Source organism: Microcebus murinus, chromosome 16, assembly GCF_040939455.1.
Source record: "Microcebus murinus isolate Inina chromosome 16, M.murinus_Inina_mat1.0, whole genome shotgun sequence".
NCBI classification, from domain to species: Eukaryota; Metazoa; Chordata; class Mammalia; order Primates; family Cheirogaleidae; genus Microcebus; species Microcebus murinus.
Window position 1 is genome coordinate 52,762,012 of NC_134119.1, and position 15,332 is coordinate 52,777,343.

The 15,332-nt window shown below is 49.5% G+C and overlaps 1 long non-coding RNA gene across 1 annotated transcript; it reads right to left on the bottom strand.

Moving 5' to 3' along the window:
• Positions 1–379: 379 nt before the first annotated feature.
• Positions 380–3,167, bottom strand: LOC142861074 (uncharacterized). Its single transcript, XR_012912440.1, has 2 exons — positions 2,944–3,167; positions 380–1,183 (listed from the first exon to the last, which is right to left on the bottom strand). It is a non-coding gene; the product is annotated as an uncharacterized LOC142861074 (long non-coding RNA).
• Between the last annotated feature and the right edge of the window lie 12,165 nt (positions 3,168–15,332).

The window sequence follows — 15,332 nt, forward strand, 5'->3', positions numbered from 1 at the left end:
GGAGGCAAATGTGTAAAAAGAGATTTTACTTATACTTCTTTTCTTCCATATGAAAGTAATTCATACGCATTGTAGAAAATTTGGCAAACTCAGATGTGTCCAGAGAAGAAAACACAGAGCCCTGTAACCCTGCTTCCCAGAGACAGCGGCTGCGGCACGGCCCGTCTCCTTCCAGTCTGTCTGTCTGCACGGCGTGCACCACACGAGTCTGAGCTTCAGAGTGTCCCAATCTGCGGTGCGAGCAAATGCTCTGAGCTTCAGTGTTCTCACCTGTGAAACAGCTTAAACTGTCTCAACCTGCGGGACCTTCTGTTACTCGCGGGGGCGAGGGGGACCGTGCCTGAAAGAGATGGGCGAGAGAAAGAAACGAGACCAAGCAAAGGGTTGTCAAGGTCTGCTTTACTTAGATTTTTAGTAGGTTTTATAAGCATACAGAAACAAGGAAGTAGAAACAAAAAAATAGAGTGGGGCGACGATGAGGCTTGGGTCTGGGTTAATCAGCCCCAATCAGCGTCTTATCGGTATCCTGTTTGTGACTGGTTACTCATCTCCAACCTGGCAGGTGGTCGGGAACAATTGCAGCCAGCACTCCCTGGAGCATCCCGTGGTCAGCACGTCATGGAATGCATTCTTCTCGGAGCTATAGCTGGAATTTTCCAGGGCGAAGTCCGTGCGTAGGACGAGTCATAGGGGAGTCGAGGGTCTTTGAGGGTCCTTGCCTCTAACATCTCCCCCTCTCTTTATTAATATGAGGGAGGTTTATATAAGTTGGTGGAGAGCCTGTCTTAGGCTACGCGATGTGCTTCCGCGACCAGCACCCCAAATATAAGATCTGGCGATTAATGTGAAGGTGAGACCTCTGTCTTAGGCTATGTAGGTGGCATCCAGCTTTGGCACTTTTGATTATGAAGTGTGCCCCCGGGCATGGACCTACAATATTCCCGTCATGGAGTTACCTCACTGCTGGTGGGGTGTGCACCTGGTACACGGCATTGCGATAATCCCGTCATGGGCATCTCCACAGCCTTTGGAACCAACTGCGTTCCATGCCTGCGGCAAGGTCTGAGAAATTTAGACCTTCAGTGGGTGTATTGGGAGACCCTCCACGGAGGTCTTCTCTGGAGCCTCTTTGTTCTAGCCGTTGGAAAAACATGGAGACTGATTTTTGTGTGGCTGCGTCTACCTGTGACTTGACAAAATTAGTTTTTTGAAAGCCCAAGGCCCAAAGGTGAGGAGCAACAGAAAGCCTACAAGCGGCCCTAAGACACTGGGAATCAATGTGGATAGCCAGGGGGATGTAGAAAACCAATTTTGATACCATGCTTCACTCTGTTCTCTCCGTTTTTTTTTTTATCTTCTAGGCTTTGTCTAACTCTTTTAATGCTATTTTCTACTAGGCCTGTTTTGTCTGCGTAGAAGCAACATTTTTTTTAAGTGCTGCACACAAACCTCCCCCTTGGAGGAACACTAAGTCTAGGCCCCTTCTATTTTGCAACACTACCTCAGAAAGCGAAGCAAGGGACTCTTTAAGATACTTTAGGCCCTGCTGTAGCTCTTGGAGATCATTATCAATGGCAGCAGAGAGCTGCAGGTACTGCTGGTTGGAGGTGACCAGAGAGGCTATGCCTGTCCCAGCCCCTGTGGGACCAAGGCCTAGGACAACTGCGAGTGTTATGGCCGAGATGGGCTCCCTCTTTTTCCGGGGCATTGTGGTGCCGCGCTCTTAAAATCTGAGCAATTCGTCAGCAGGATGTACAGTGAGCCTGGGGAAGAGCATGACTAACACACAGTATTCTCTATGCTCCAGAAACGTTGCAGTGACTACATAAGGGGTAAGGCCGGAAGAACAAGCAAAATAAGAGGTGTTAGATGCCTGAATATACTGAAAGGTGGAGTCGACAGTAATTGACTGATTGCATATTTTCTCTAAGGGTGCGGGGGGAAGCATTTTTGGGCTAAGAAGGCAAAGGCCTAGGCCTGTGACTTGGCTGAGTGTCAGGCCATCATGGGTCTCTAGGCCCCATCTGAGTCTGCTGGTGTCGTTAGTAAATAATGGCTGACCAAATGTAGCAACGCCTTCATAAAAGGGAGGGGGGGAGTAGCATACCCAACACTCCTGATATTTTGAATTGTTGGCCTCTCAGATGGTCCTGACAGAGGCGTTGACTAAAGTGAGAATTAGTTCTGCAGAGGAGGGGGGCCCCTCGGGCAGGGTAGGTTGGTATAGGGGGGTGCTAAACGGAAAAGGGGATACAGCTGGGGAGGAGGGTAGGCCCCTGGAGGGACCGTGAGGTCGAGGTGGGTGTAGGTCGTGGTTAGGACCTATTGAGACCGTAGGACCTCTGGGGAGGCTTTTAATTAATTTGATTTTAAATGTGAGACCAATGTTTTTTCTAGATGTGTAAAGTCTAAGTCCCCACTCAAATCCCCTGGACTGATCCCAGGAAACCTTTTTTCCAGCTTCGGTGAATGAAATCAACAGGGGGTTGCACCACTGGTTTTTACACTGAGGGTCAGTGGGGGGTTGTGGAGCGTAAGGGGATGAAGGGGCTCGACGGGGAAACTGCTTTTTGACGGTGATATAATCCCAGGAAGAGGAGGGATTCCAGTAGGCATCACCGGTGGTCTCACAGCCCCAGGAGGCACAGAAGAAGTCAGGGGCGTAGCCACACTGGTAGTTGTTGGTGCGAGGCCGATGGGCCCCTGGGCAAACATAAAAGTCTATATACCTTGTTGCGGAGCGTCCGGCTCCGAGGAGCAAAGGCCGGGGGAGGAGTCAGCTGTCGGAGGAGCTGGCTGAGGGGCGAAAAGTGCGGGAAGGCCCCACGCAGGATCTCTAGCCCCAAGAGCTAATATGCATAGGTCGATTTTTAGTGGATCCCATGGTGTGGTGGCGGAGAGGCGCGAAGAGGAATTGACAACGTCTCCTGCCTCATTGATTACCTGCCACGTATAATTGTAGACTTGATGGATGTTGGCTGTGTTGATGCCTCTAAGTGTGACCAGAATCAGGCACAGGAGGAGCAACATTTTTTTCTGGACAGTCTTCAGGCGTCTGCAAGAGAGCAGAAGAAGTCTTCTCAGGGGGTTCCCTGGGTGGATTATATAACTTAATCGCTCTCTCCGGTAGCCATCTGGCGTTTCCTGCCTGGGTGTCATAAATACAGGCATGTCCATTTTTCCATATGAGGACGGGATCAGGCCCTAGCCATTTGCCGGTAAGCGGATCTTTCCATAAGGCCTGTGCATAAGTATCCGTGGTGGATGGGTGCCAAAGGCGGTCGGCAGCTGTTTTGCCGGCAGTATCAAAGGTGAGAAAATTTAAAATGAACAGGGCATGATTAAGCAGGGTTTGGGAATTATTTGTTAAAGGGTACAAAATTTTTTTTCTCGATTGTAGTTTGGAGAGCATATTTTTTTACGTCTGATGAGCTCTCTCTACAATACCTTGGCCCTGAGGGTTGTAAGGAATGCCTGTAACATGCTTAATGCCTAGCTGAGCACAAAAGCTTTTGAAGTTGGAGCTGACATATCCCGGGCCATTGTCAGTCTTAATAACTTTAGGCTGAGGGAGGGAGGTGAGACAGGCTATAATATGACTAATAACATGGCGGGTAGCCTCGCCTGTTTGTAGGGAAGCAAAGATAAATTTACTGCAAGTATCTATAGAGACATGTACATATTTAAGCTTTTTGAAAGGGGGGTAATGAGTGACATCCATCTGCCAGAGCTCCCCAGGGATCAGGCCGCGAGGGTTGACTCCTAGGTGTGGCTCAGGGAGAAGGGTAAAACAAGCCCTGCATTGGCGGACGATTTCTCTGGCCTGTTCTCTAGTAATGGAGAATTTAAGCCTGAGGGTATGGGCGTTGAGATGGTGTAAATCATGAGCCTGGCGTGCAGCGCAGACAGGATCAACAGTGATATTGTGAACAGCACCTGCAACACGAGTCGCCTGATTAACAAGATTATTTTCAGCTACTAGAGGCCCAGGAAGGCCAGTGTGGGTGCAAATATGGCCTATAAAAAAGGGCACAGAACGGGAGTGAATGAGTCCTTGTAGTTGCTGGAACATTTGAGTGGTATTGTTGGAGGGCCGAATATGAGGCACAGTTTCTAAAGTGGCGACAGCATGAGCAACATAAGAACTATCAGTATACAAGTTAAATGGCGACTGATCTACGTTTTTGAAGACCGCGACTAAGGCTGCTAACTTAACCAGTTGAGCAGAGGAGAATTTGGTGGGAAAACTGCAGACCTGGCCATTAATGCTATAGGCCGCGGTGCCTGAGGAGGAGCCGTAGGTAAAGACTAAGACGGCTCCTGGAATGGGGGAGACTTTTGTTTTTTTGGGAAATATTACAGGTGTCTGATAGAGGAACTGAATTAGTTTATTAGGGGGGTAATGATTATTTAGTTTGCCCTGGAAAGACGTACAGTTAACCGCCCAATCACCATCATTTTGTATTAGCCACTGAATTTGAGAAGCATTGTAAGGGAGTATTATGATATCTGGATTTTTTTTAAAGAGCTTAAGGGAGTTTTTTCGCCCCAGGCGAATAATCTTAGCTACTAAGTAAGGGTAGGTGGGAAGGACTTTAGGGGAGGAAGCCGATAGGTGAACCCAAAAAAGAGGCTTGCCCTGCCAAAAGAGTCCCGTGGGCGAAAAGGGGGTGGGGAGGACAATGAAGTACAAGGGGGAATCGGGGGAGAAGTAGCCAATGGCCTGGGCATTTATGGCCTGCTCGACCAAATTAAGCGCTTGCTGCCCTTCTTTAGTTAGGGAGCGGGGAGAGGTTGGGTCAGTATCTCCCTGCAGGATGTCAAATAGGGGTTTTAACTGTCTTGTGGTGAGTTTTAAATTGGCGAAGCCAATTAATGTCGCCTAGAAGACGCTGAAAATTGTTAAGGCATTGAAGAGAGTCTTTTCTGATTTGTACTTTTTGGGAGAGAACTTTATTGGGGAATAATTTAAAGCCTAGGAACAGGTGAGGGGGCAGACCTGAATTTTTTCAGGGGGGACAGGCAGAGGCCTCAAGCTTGTAAGGCCGAGACAACCTGCATAGTAACTTGATATAGGGTTGTCTCATCGGCTCTGGCAAAAAGAATGTCATCCATATAATGAATTATATATATTTGAGGATGTTGAATTCTAAAGGAATCAATTGTCTGAGCTACATATTTTTGGCAAAGGGTAGGGCTGTTGGCCATGCCTTGAGGCAATACTCGCTACTGGAAACGTGGGGAGGGTCCTATACAGTTTACTACCGGAAGACTGAATGCAAAGCATTTGCAGTCTTTTGGGTGCAACGGTATGGAGAAAAAGCAGTCTTTTAAGTCAATGACTATTTTATAGTAGCCTCTGGGGATAGCTACGGGCGAAGGCAAACCAGGCTGGAGTGCCTTTATGGGAACCATTGTTTGATTAACAGCCCGTAAGTCTTGTAGCAGCCGCCACTTGCCAGTCTTTTTTTGAATGACAAAAATGGGGGTGTTCTATGGTGAAGTAGAGGGCTCTATGTGTCTGGCAGCTAATTGTTTCTGCACCAACGCTGTAGCTGTGGCTAGCTTGTTAGATGGGAGGGGCCACTGATTGATCTAGACAGGTGAGTCACTTTTTAAAGTGATTTTATCTGCCTGAAGTGCAGGGGGATTAATGGCCCTTACAAAAAATGTTTTTTGAACCCTAGTCCTGATCTGTCTGACTTAGGGAGGGTGGTCAGGGGTGTTCTTAGTCTCTGACCCTCCTTGCCTAAGCCCTGTCCTGGGAGGAATCCCTGTTTAAGCATTTGGCTGGCTACAACTTTATTGGGGCTGCACATAATGACATTCATTTGTGCAAGGATATCACGCCCCCATAAGTTAACAGGCAGGTTTGGGACTATAAAGGGTTGAGTGGTGCCTTTGTTTCCCTCAGGGTCTTCCCATGTTAAAATTTTGGAGCTCTGGAGAGTATTATTAGACTGTCTTATACCTTGTAAGTGCGTAAGGGAAGGCTGCAGTGGCCATGATTGGGGCCAGGCGTCCTGGGCAATAACTGTGAAATCGGCGCCAGAATCAAGAAGGCCTTTAAAAAGTTTACCATTTAACTTTAGCCGCAGGGTGGGTCGTTTTTTGGTGATAGCTTGGACCCAATAGAGATCAGAAGAGCCAGGGCAGGAAGCACCTCGGTTAGAGGCGATGGCTGGGAAGGATGTATTAAGGGGCAAGGGCAATGCCTGAGCTAAGCGCTGTCCCTTAGAGACACACACAGGGCCGGTAAGCGCGCTGGCTAAGATGCTAATCTCCCCTGTAAAGTCACTATCTACTATGGAAGGGTGGACTATGAGCCCTGCAAGAGTGGAGGAGGCTCGGCCCAGAATAAAAAAGAACATGTTAGCCGGTGGGGGTCCAAATGAGCCAGTAGGCAAAATTTGAACACCATTTTCAGGTCTCAATATTGTGTCGGAGGAGGCACACAAGTCCACTCTTGCACTCTCTGTGGTTGGTCGGAGGAATCTAGGGTCTGGGGATCCTCTTGTCGGCTGTTCTCTGAGGCCGACTGAAATTGAATAGGACAAGGGGCCCGGGGCTGGCCCCTCAGGCCGTTTCCCGAAAGGGGGGGCAAGGGATTTCTAAGGGCATCGGTCTTAGAACGGCACTCACTAGCCCAATGGTATCCCCTCTTGCAGCGAGGACAGAGGGAGGGGGGCCGAGTTGGCCTGCCTGGTGGTCCACTGAGGTTAGGGGCAGCAGAGGAGGTGGCTGAGGGGCATTGCCACGCAAAGTGCCCTGGCTGACCGCACTTAAAACAGCCTTTCTGTGCCGCAGTGCCTTGAATGGCAGCCCTGACTGCAAGCTGCACAGCCTGTGACACTTTATGGGCGAAGGGGTCAGCATCATTACACATTCTAATCATGTCATTAAGGTCTTTATTTTTAAGTTTGCCCCTGAGGATGGCCCTGCAAGCGCTGTTAGCATTTTCATAGGCCAATTGTTTAATAAGCCTATTATTCTCATCCTCTTGCCCGAGGGTTCGTTCAGCAGACTCTAAAAGCCTGCCCACAAATTCACTAAAGCCCTCTTGAGCTCCCTGGGTGATTTTAGTCAGGGGAGTGAGAACAGATCCCGTAGAGGGAAGTGCTCACCAGGCGCCGAAGGCGGCTGTGGTGGTCTGAGACAAAAGCCCGATCGGGAGTCCCCTTTGGCGCTGTTCAGTGGCAAATTTCCCTTGTCCGCTAAGTTTTTCAAGGGTCCAAGATGCAGAATTGGGGTTTTTTAAATTATTAGCAGCCGTAGTTTGACAGCGGTCAAGAAAATCGGCTTTCCACGAGAGGAACTGTCTGCGTGAAAGGACTGCCTGAAGCAGCTTGACCCATTCTCCGGGGAGCAGGTAGCCGCCTCCCGAGGCTGCCTCTAGGAGGGAGTAGGTAAAGGGTGCATTGGGCCCATACGTCCTAACGGCAGAGTTTAATTTTTTTAAAGTCTTAAGTTTTAGTCTGCGGAACTCAGTGGGCTCTGCAGTGGGCCCCGGGACTGCCTCCTCCGGGGGGTCATCACTATCACTTTCCCTTTCTCTCCCTTCCGTATCCTCATTATCTGAATTTTGGGGCGGGGACTGGCTCGAAGAAGGGGCGGCAAGGTCTCCTTGCCTATTAGACCTGGTAACTACCGGGAATGCTAGGGCTTTATGGGAGGACTTTAAGGATTTTTTATTTAAGGTGGCGTGTGACTGGGCGGTCTCATGATGTGGGTGGCTAATGAAAACCGAATTTTTAAGCGTATCTTGGAGGGAGGACAAGTCTTTGGAAAGCTGGGCAAACTCTTTTTGAAGTTGTAAAACATCTCTTAATTGCGTAACCCTTTGACTTAAGTCTTTTTTGGTACGAAAAAGCAAGGGCATTGTAAGGGGAGGCATTAATGAAGGTGCGTAAATCTGGGGCGTGTAAGGAGGCAGCCATTTAGGATCGTAATATTGGGCCGCTTCCTCTCTGAGGGTTGCCTCTTCTGCGGGATCGAGGGACTCTCAGAGGGGTTGTTTTTTGAACACCGGGTAATTGAATGCATGAGGAGCCGTAAGCTCGGGTAAGGGAGGGTAGAGGGCCTTGGTGTCTGGCCTACTAACCGGGGGCTCGTCTTTAGATGTCTGGAGCTCAACTGATGGGTCTGGAGGGGGCATATTAATACAAACTGAGGGGCAAGGGGAAGGGCATGTTGATCTTTTAGGATTATCAGGGGGGGGCCGACCCTTCGGCCGCTCCTAAAGACGTTTTCGAAGCGGACCGCGACACGGGTCGGAGGCAGAATTCTGCTACTGAGAGCAGCTGCTTTTTATTGGGGTCTGAATCTGCCCCTTCAACAATATCTCTGATTAGTCCCCAGTACGAAAAAACAGATCCAGGGACGGCGTCTGGGCCTTGATTCACAAGTAAATCGTTTAAATCTCTACCTACTTTTTGCCATTTGTGTGGGTGAATCTCAGGTCCACCAATAATAAACCAAGGACAAGCACGATCAATGAACACAAAAAACTTTACTAAGACTTTTTTCTTAACTCTAATTCCTCTCTCTCCGAGTGAGGCCTTGAGATTCTTAATAAAAACGGCCTCTTTAGACAATGAATGGCCCATCTCGATGGGGTGACAATGTAAAAATTTACTCACCAGACCGTCGACTCTGTGAGCGGCAGAAGGAGGGTCTCTGTAGGGTTTCCTTCGGCCGAAGAGCGCTCCGCGGCGTCACCCGACAAAGGTCCGTACCTCGAGCCCCACGTTGGGCGCCACTTGTTCCGGCCCGCGGGACCTTCTGTTACTCACGGGGGCGAGGGGGACCGTGCCTGAAAGAGATGGGCGAGAGAAAGAAACGAGACCAAGCAAATGGTTGTCAAGGTCTGCTTTACTTAGATTCTTAGTAGGTTTTATAAGCATACAGAAACAAGGAAGTAGAAACAAAAAAATAGAGTGGGGCGACGATGAGGCTTGGGTCTGGGTTAATCAGCCCCAATCAGCGTCTTATCGGTATCCTGTTTTTGACTGGTTACTCATCTCCAACCTGGCAGGTGGTCGGGAACAATTGCAGCCAGCACTCCCTGGAGCATCCCGTGGTCAGCACGTCATGGACTGCATTCTTCTCGGAGCTATAGCTGGAATTTTCCAGGGCGAAGTCCGTGCGTAGGACGAGTCATAGGGGAGTTGAGGGTCTTTGAGGGTCCTTGCCTCTAACATTAAACAGCATTCTCTACCTCACAGGACTACATGGAAGTTAAACGAGACAGTGACCAAGGAGTGCTGAGTAGCAGCTGGGCCACAGGGGGTGCTTGGTAGATAGTGGCTGCCTTGTGATGCTGAGGGGGTGATATAGGTGTATTGATTCATATTTATCATACAGCCAGCACCACAGCCTAACTCCTCATTCTCCAGATGGAGAAACTGAGGCCCAGGGAAGAAAGAGTTACAGGGCTTGGGAAGGCCAGGGCTATGGTGAAAACTCGGCTATTTCCCTTCCCACCCAGGACCCACCATAGCTGGGGGCTGCCTTGGTAACTTCTCCTATGACCTGTTCTGTGCTGTAGCAAAAAGCGAAGGCTCTCAGGTGTACCCCTTCTTCCAGAAAGCCTGCTCATCTGTCTGAGGCAGTTTGCAAAGCATTTGTTTACGCATAAATGACAGTCGTTATAGAGTGTCAAGGGGAAACAACTGGAATATCTAGTAACAGCATGGCCAAATGATTGGCCCTTGCTTGCAACATGAAGCAAAATTTAGGAGAGAGGTTTTAAATTTTTTTTTTTCGGCATATTATGGGGGTACAGATTTTAAGGTTTCAATAAATGCCCATTTCCTCCCTCCCCCCAAAAGTCTGAGTCTCCATCATGACCATCCCCCAGATGGTGCACATCTCACTCATTATGTATGTATATACCCGCCCCCTCCCCCCTCCCACCTGCCCAATACCCTATTACTGTAGCACCTATGTGTCCACTTAGGTGCTACTCAGTTAATACCAGTTTGCTGGAGAATATATCTGGTGCTTGTTTTTCCATTCTTGGGATACTTCACTTAGTAGTATGGGTTCCAGCTCTAACCAGGAAAATATAAGATGTGCTATATCGCCATTGTTTCTTAGAGCTGAATAGTACTCCATGGTGGTTTTAAATTTTTTTTTTTTTTTTTGGTGGACGAGGTTCTGGGGCCCCAAGAGAGGGGGGCCCTGGAAGTCGCCCAGTTTTAAATTTTTTAAAAGTAGATTATGGGCTGGGCGAGGTGACTCTCGCCTCTAATCCTAACACTCCGGGTGGCCGAGGTGGGCAGATTGCTCCAGGTCAGGAGTTCAAAACCAGCTTAAGCGAGACCCCGTCTCTACTATATATAGAAAGAAATTAATTGACCAAGTAAAAATATACATGCAAAAAATTAGCTGGGCATGTTGGCGCATGCCTGCAGTCCCAGCTACTCAGGAGGCTGAGGCAGGAAGATTGCTTGAGCCCCGGAGTTTGAGGTTGCTGTGAGCGAGGCTGACACCACGGCACTCACTCTAGTCCAGGCAACAGGGTGAGACTCTGTCTCTAAAAAAAAGAAAAAAAAAAAAAAAAGCAAATTATGTAAAGATAATCAGATTTAGAACAGAAATCAATGAAACTGAAAACTTGTTCTTTGAAAAGACAAATAAAATTGATAACATTTTAGTCATGTGAACAAAGAAAAAAAAAGGCAAAAATTACTAATCTCAGAAATGAGAGAAGGCCCATCACTAATGATCTCATTGACATTAAGAAATAATAAAGGAATATTATGAACAATCAGCACTCTGGGAGGCCGAGGCAGGCGGATTGCTCCAGGTCAGGAGTTCGAAACCAGCCTGAGCAAGAGCAAGACCCCGTCTCTACTATAAATAGAAAGAAATTAATTGGCCAACTAATATATATAGAAAAAATTAGCCGGGCATGGTGGCGCATGCCTGTAGTCCCAGTTACTCGGGAGGCTGAAGCAGGAGGATCGCTTGAGCCCAGGAGTTTGAGGTTGCTGTGAGCTAGGCTGACGCCACGGCACTCACTCTAGCCTGGGCAACAAAGCAAGACTCTGTCTCAAAAAAAAAATAAAAACAAACAAACAAAAAAACAATCTATGTCCACAAAGTTATTAACTTAGGTGAAAAGCTTTCCTTGAAAAAGACAAATTCTAGAGCACACACAAGCAGGAACAGATAATCAAAAAAGGCCTTTATCTACATAAGTAATTGAATTAATAATTAATAACCTTTCAAAAAGGAAAATATATCTGTGAATTTACATGAAAAGGGCTGGATGTAAGCCGGATGCGGTAGCTCTTGCCTGTAATCCTGGCACTGTGGAAGGCCAAGGCGGGAGGATGGCTCGAGGTCAGGAGTTCGAAACCAGCCTGAGTAAGAGCAAGACCCCGTCTCTACTAAAAATAGAAAGAAATTAGCTGGACAACTAAAAATATATAGAAAAAATTAGCTGGGCATGGTAGCACATGGAAGTCCCAGCTACTCAGGAGGCTGAGGCAGAAGGATTGCTTGAGCCCAGGAGTTTGAGGTTGCTGTGAGCTAGGTTGACACCACGGCACTCTAGCACAGGCAATAGAGTGAGACTCTGTCTCAAATTAAAAAAAATAAAAAATAAAAAAATAAAAAGGGGTGGATGTAAAATGAAACTGTAACAGAGGGAACAGCCTGAAAAAGGTAAAATGTTTTAAAAGTTGTCTCTTTAAAATCTCCCCAACTCTTCTTGAGAATTGAAACCTGTGTTCCTGCCTGAGGCCAGTGATCAGAGGGGCAAGGGAGTGTCCTTTGTTCTTTGTATCATAGGCAATGGCTCAACAGAATTTTCTAGCTGGGAGACAGGACAGATCAGAACCACCAATTGTAATTAAACAGCAATAGCCTGAAGATGAAAACCTTCCCTTTAAAAGTTCTGTATTTCTGCTTATAGGGAGGAAAAGAGTACTTTGAGACTGTCATTCTCTTCATTTGCTGGCAAATGAATAAACCACCCTTTCCTTCTTCTCAAACCACTTGTCCTCAATCTTCTGAATGGCCTCAGGGACAAGTGCCAAACTTTCGGTAACAAAACCTGAGTAATGATGTCAACTGTGAAAAATGTCCACAGAAAACAGCCTGTGGGCTTTTTACCTTGTGTGTTATACTTTTGGTTCATTTAAAATTTTTCTATAATAATTTTACATTTTTATAATCACATTTAAAGTCTTTACTAAAACACGGTGGCACAAGAACAGAATAACAGGTTTGCAGGGAAAAGGTGTTTCATCATCCTCACGTTATCTGGGGCTCCCCTGTGAGGGCCAGGGCAGAGAGCAAGCACAGATGGAGCCCCGCCCTTGGTGAAGCCTGCCTGCTTAAAGGGGAAGGGAGACGTTGATCACGTATTTCCATGAACTAGCCATACTGCAACTGTAACAAATGTCACAAAAACAGCCTGGGGACAGGAGGGTGGTTGGCCTCGCCAGGGAAGCTGGGACCTGAAGGCTGGTTGCAGTCAGTCAGGGGAAAATGGGAGGAAATGTGCTCCAGGCAGAGGAAACAGAACAAGCAAAGGCCCTGTGGTTGTGTTGCCTTTTTGTCCTTTGGGGTGCTGTAACAAAATGCCATTGACTGGGTGGCTTACCAACAACAGAAATTTATTTCTCACAGTTCTGGAGGCTTGGAAGTCCAAGATCAAAGTGCCAACAGATTTGGTGTCTGGTGAAAGCCCATTTTCTGGTTCATAGATGGCACCTTCTCACTGGGCCCTCATGCAGTGGAAGGGGCGAGGGAGCTCTCTGGGTTCTTTTATAAGGACACTAATCCCATTCAGATCCCTCATGATCTAATCACCCCAAAGCCCCACCTCCTAACCCCATCACATTGGACGTGAGGGCTTCAACATATGAATTTTGGGATGAGCATGGCAGAGAGCAACAGTAGGGACGCCCATGTGGTTGGAGCCAAGGTGGGGCCAGGTGTGAGGGTATGAGACCCGATTTGCACTTTGCATAGGTCAGCCTGTCTAAGGTGTGGAGAATGTCTTGGTGCCTTGAAGACACTCAGGAGTTCCATTTCTAGCTGCCCAGAGCCCCCTGTGCCGGCAGCAGTGATGGGAGCAGGGTGATTGCTGTATCAACCATGGAATTTTGGAGCTTCTTAATGAGGCACCTTCTAAGGAAGGAGGGTACCTGCCTCTCTCATGGAATGTTCTTGAATACCATGGCAAGAAAAAGATTTCGAGGGAAACTGTGTAATTTTTAAAAAATTAATAAATAAGATGATGTGGTGTTGCTACCTGGACTGGGACCCAGTCAGAGAGGGGTGCCAGGCATTTATTTCAGCTTCGAGAAGCAAGCGGCAGTCATCTGTGAAGAAGTCAAGCTGCACCCCAGCATGCGGGCAAATGAGGCCCTGGCAGCAAGAGGAGGCCCGCAGGTCTGTGCAGCTGCCCACTGGGAGGTTGGGGATCCAGGGGGTGGCCCAAGGTCAGAAAGTGTGGGAGGGCTCCCAGCAACCCTGGGGAGTGGACACTGATTTGACATTGCCCCTGGACACATGCGGCAGGACCTTGTATTTGAAGTGCTGATGAAGAGCTCCGCAGTCGGCTGCCAGGGCAGACTGGGATCCCTACAGCTCGGCCACTTCTCCTTCTGGTTCCACCTAGGCTCTCCAGAATCATGCCTGGGCTGGCTGAAAAACCTCACTGTTTCCATTTCTAACATTTTTAAAAATCCTTGAAACAGCTTTTATTATGGAAAATGTCAAATATATGCAAAGTAGAGATAAGAGTCTAATGAGCTCCTGACGCCCATCTCAACAGTAACCAACATCCTGCTCTTCTCATCTCCTCCCCTCCCAAATGTACCTGTTCACATGAAAACACTTCAGCTTACTCTCTATGAGCTTCTACCAGGTAGAATTTTTTGGAAGCACAGTCACAGTTACCATCAGCATAGACAATAAAATGAATAATCCCTCACTATCTTCTAACACCCCAATTATCTTTAGTAATGTCTTTTTACAGTTGCTCACACCCGGTCCAAAGGCCACACACTGCACTTGCTTTGTACTGCGGCTGCAAGATGGTAAGACCTGTTAGTATTTCCAGTGTGCTGGATGACCACGCTGCTCATCTCACATACAGTCCACAAAGGGCTTGCCCACCGTGACTGAATCAGCAAGCTCACCGCCACGCTGGAGGCGGGGAGGTCACTTCCACTTCCTCCAGAGAGGAGGGCTGAGGTCTGAGGTAGGAGTGACGGTGCACGCCCCAGCTCTGTAGCTGCAGCCCAGGGCTCACAGCCCAGTGCTCATTCACATCTGCACACTGAGCTCATCCAGCTGTGGGAGGGAGGACATCACGGCCATCTTCTCTGAAAAGCTATAAAAGTTCTAGCAGGTTCCCTGCCGTGCATAACCCAATTCTAAAACCCGTACCCCACCTTGGTCTGCCGCTCACCCACGGCACGTGCAGAGCCGCTGCACACCACCGCGCCCGCCGGCTGCCTCCAGGAGATCTGGACTCCTGCAAGAGGCCACTCAGGGCTCCCCGGCCAGCTCTCCCCGCACCACACCCACTCCAGCCAACCGCAGGGCACCGAGGGGCACATCCTGCTGACCAGCCCGAGACCCTCGTGTGAGGACCCACGTCGGGGACTAAGGAGGGACCTAGCACTGTCCAGCACATAACTGCTTCTCAGTCAGGGCAGTGACATTCCGATTTCATGGACAGGAAAACGGAGGCTCGGAGAGGACGAAGGCCCCTGGTTGGTCCTGGCCCTCGGCGGGTGCTGGCGCTAACCAGAGCCCGGCAGCGGCGCCCAGGGTCCCCGGCGCCTCGCGGCCTCCCCTCCTGCCACGGGGCTGGGCGGGCTCGGCCCCACTCCCAGGGCTCCTCGGGCTCCAGGGCCCGGGCTGGCCGTGCCCCGCAGCAGCTCCCGCCGTCTCCTCTGATCTGCAGGCACGCGCTGGCGACGGACGCTGCCAGGAGGGAAGCCGCGTTGTCCACAGCCGGCCTGCGGAGCCCCGCGCGGACTCCAGCGTCTCCTCCAGAGAGCGCCGCTCACCCGCAGGCTCCCCGGGGCGCCAACGCCGACTGCGTCCCTCCTCCCGCCCTGCCCAGGGCCGCCCCCACCCGGCCACGGCGGCCCGCACAGCGCTGCCGTCACAGCCGCCCTGCCGGGCAGCAGCCCCGGACTCCGCCGGCCGGAGGGCCGTCAGGCGGGACCAGCAAGATTAGCGAAGCGCCCGCTCCTGAGGAGGCCTCGGGGCTTGAGCGGGCTGCCACCGGCTCCTTCAAAGCCCTAGAAAAGGCCGGGCGCCGTGGCTCTCGCCTGTAACCCTAGCACTCTGGGAGG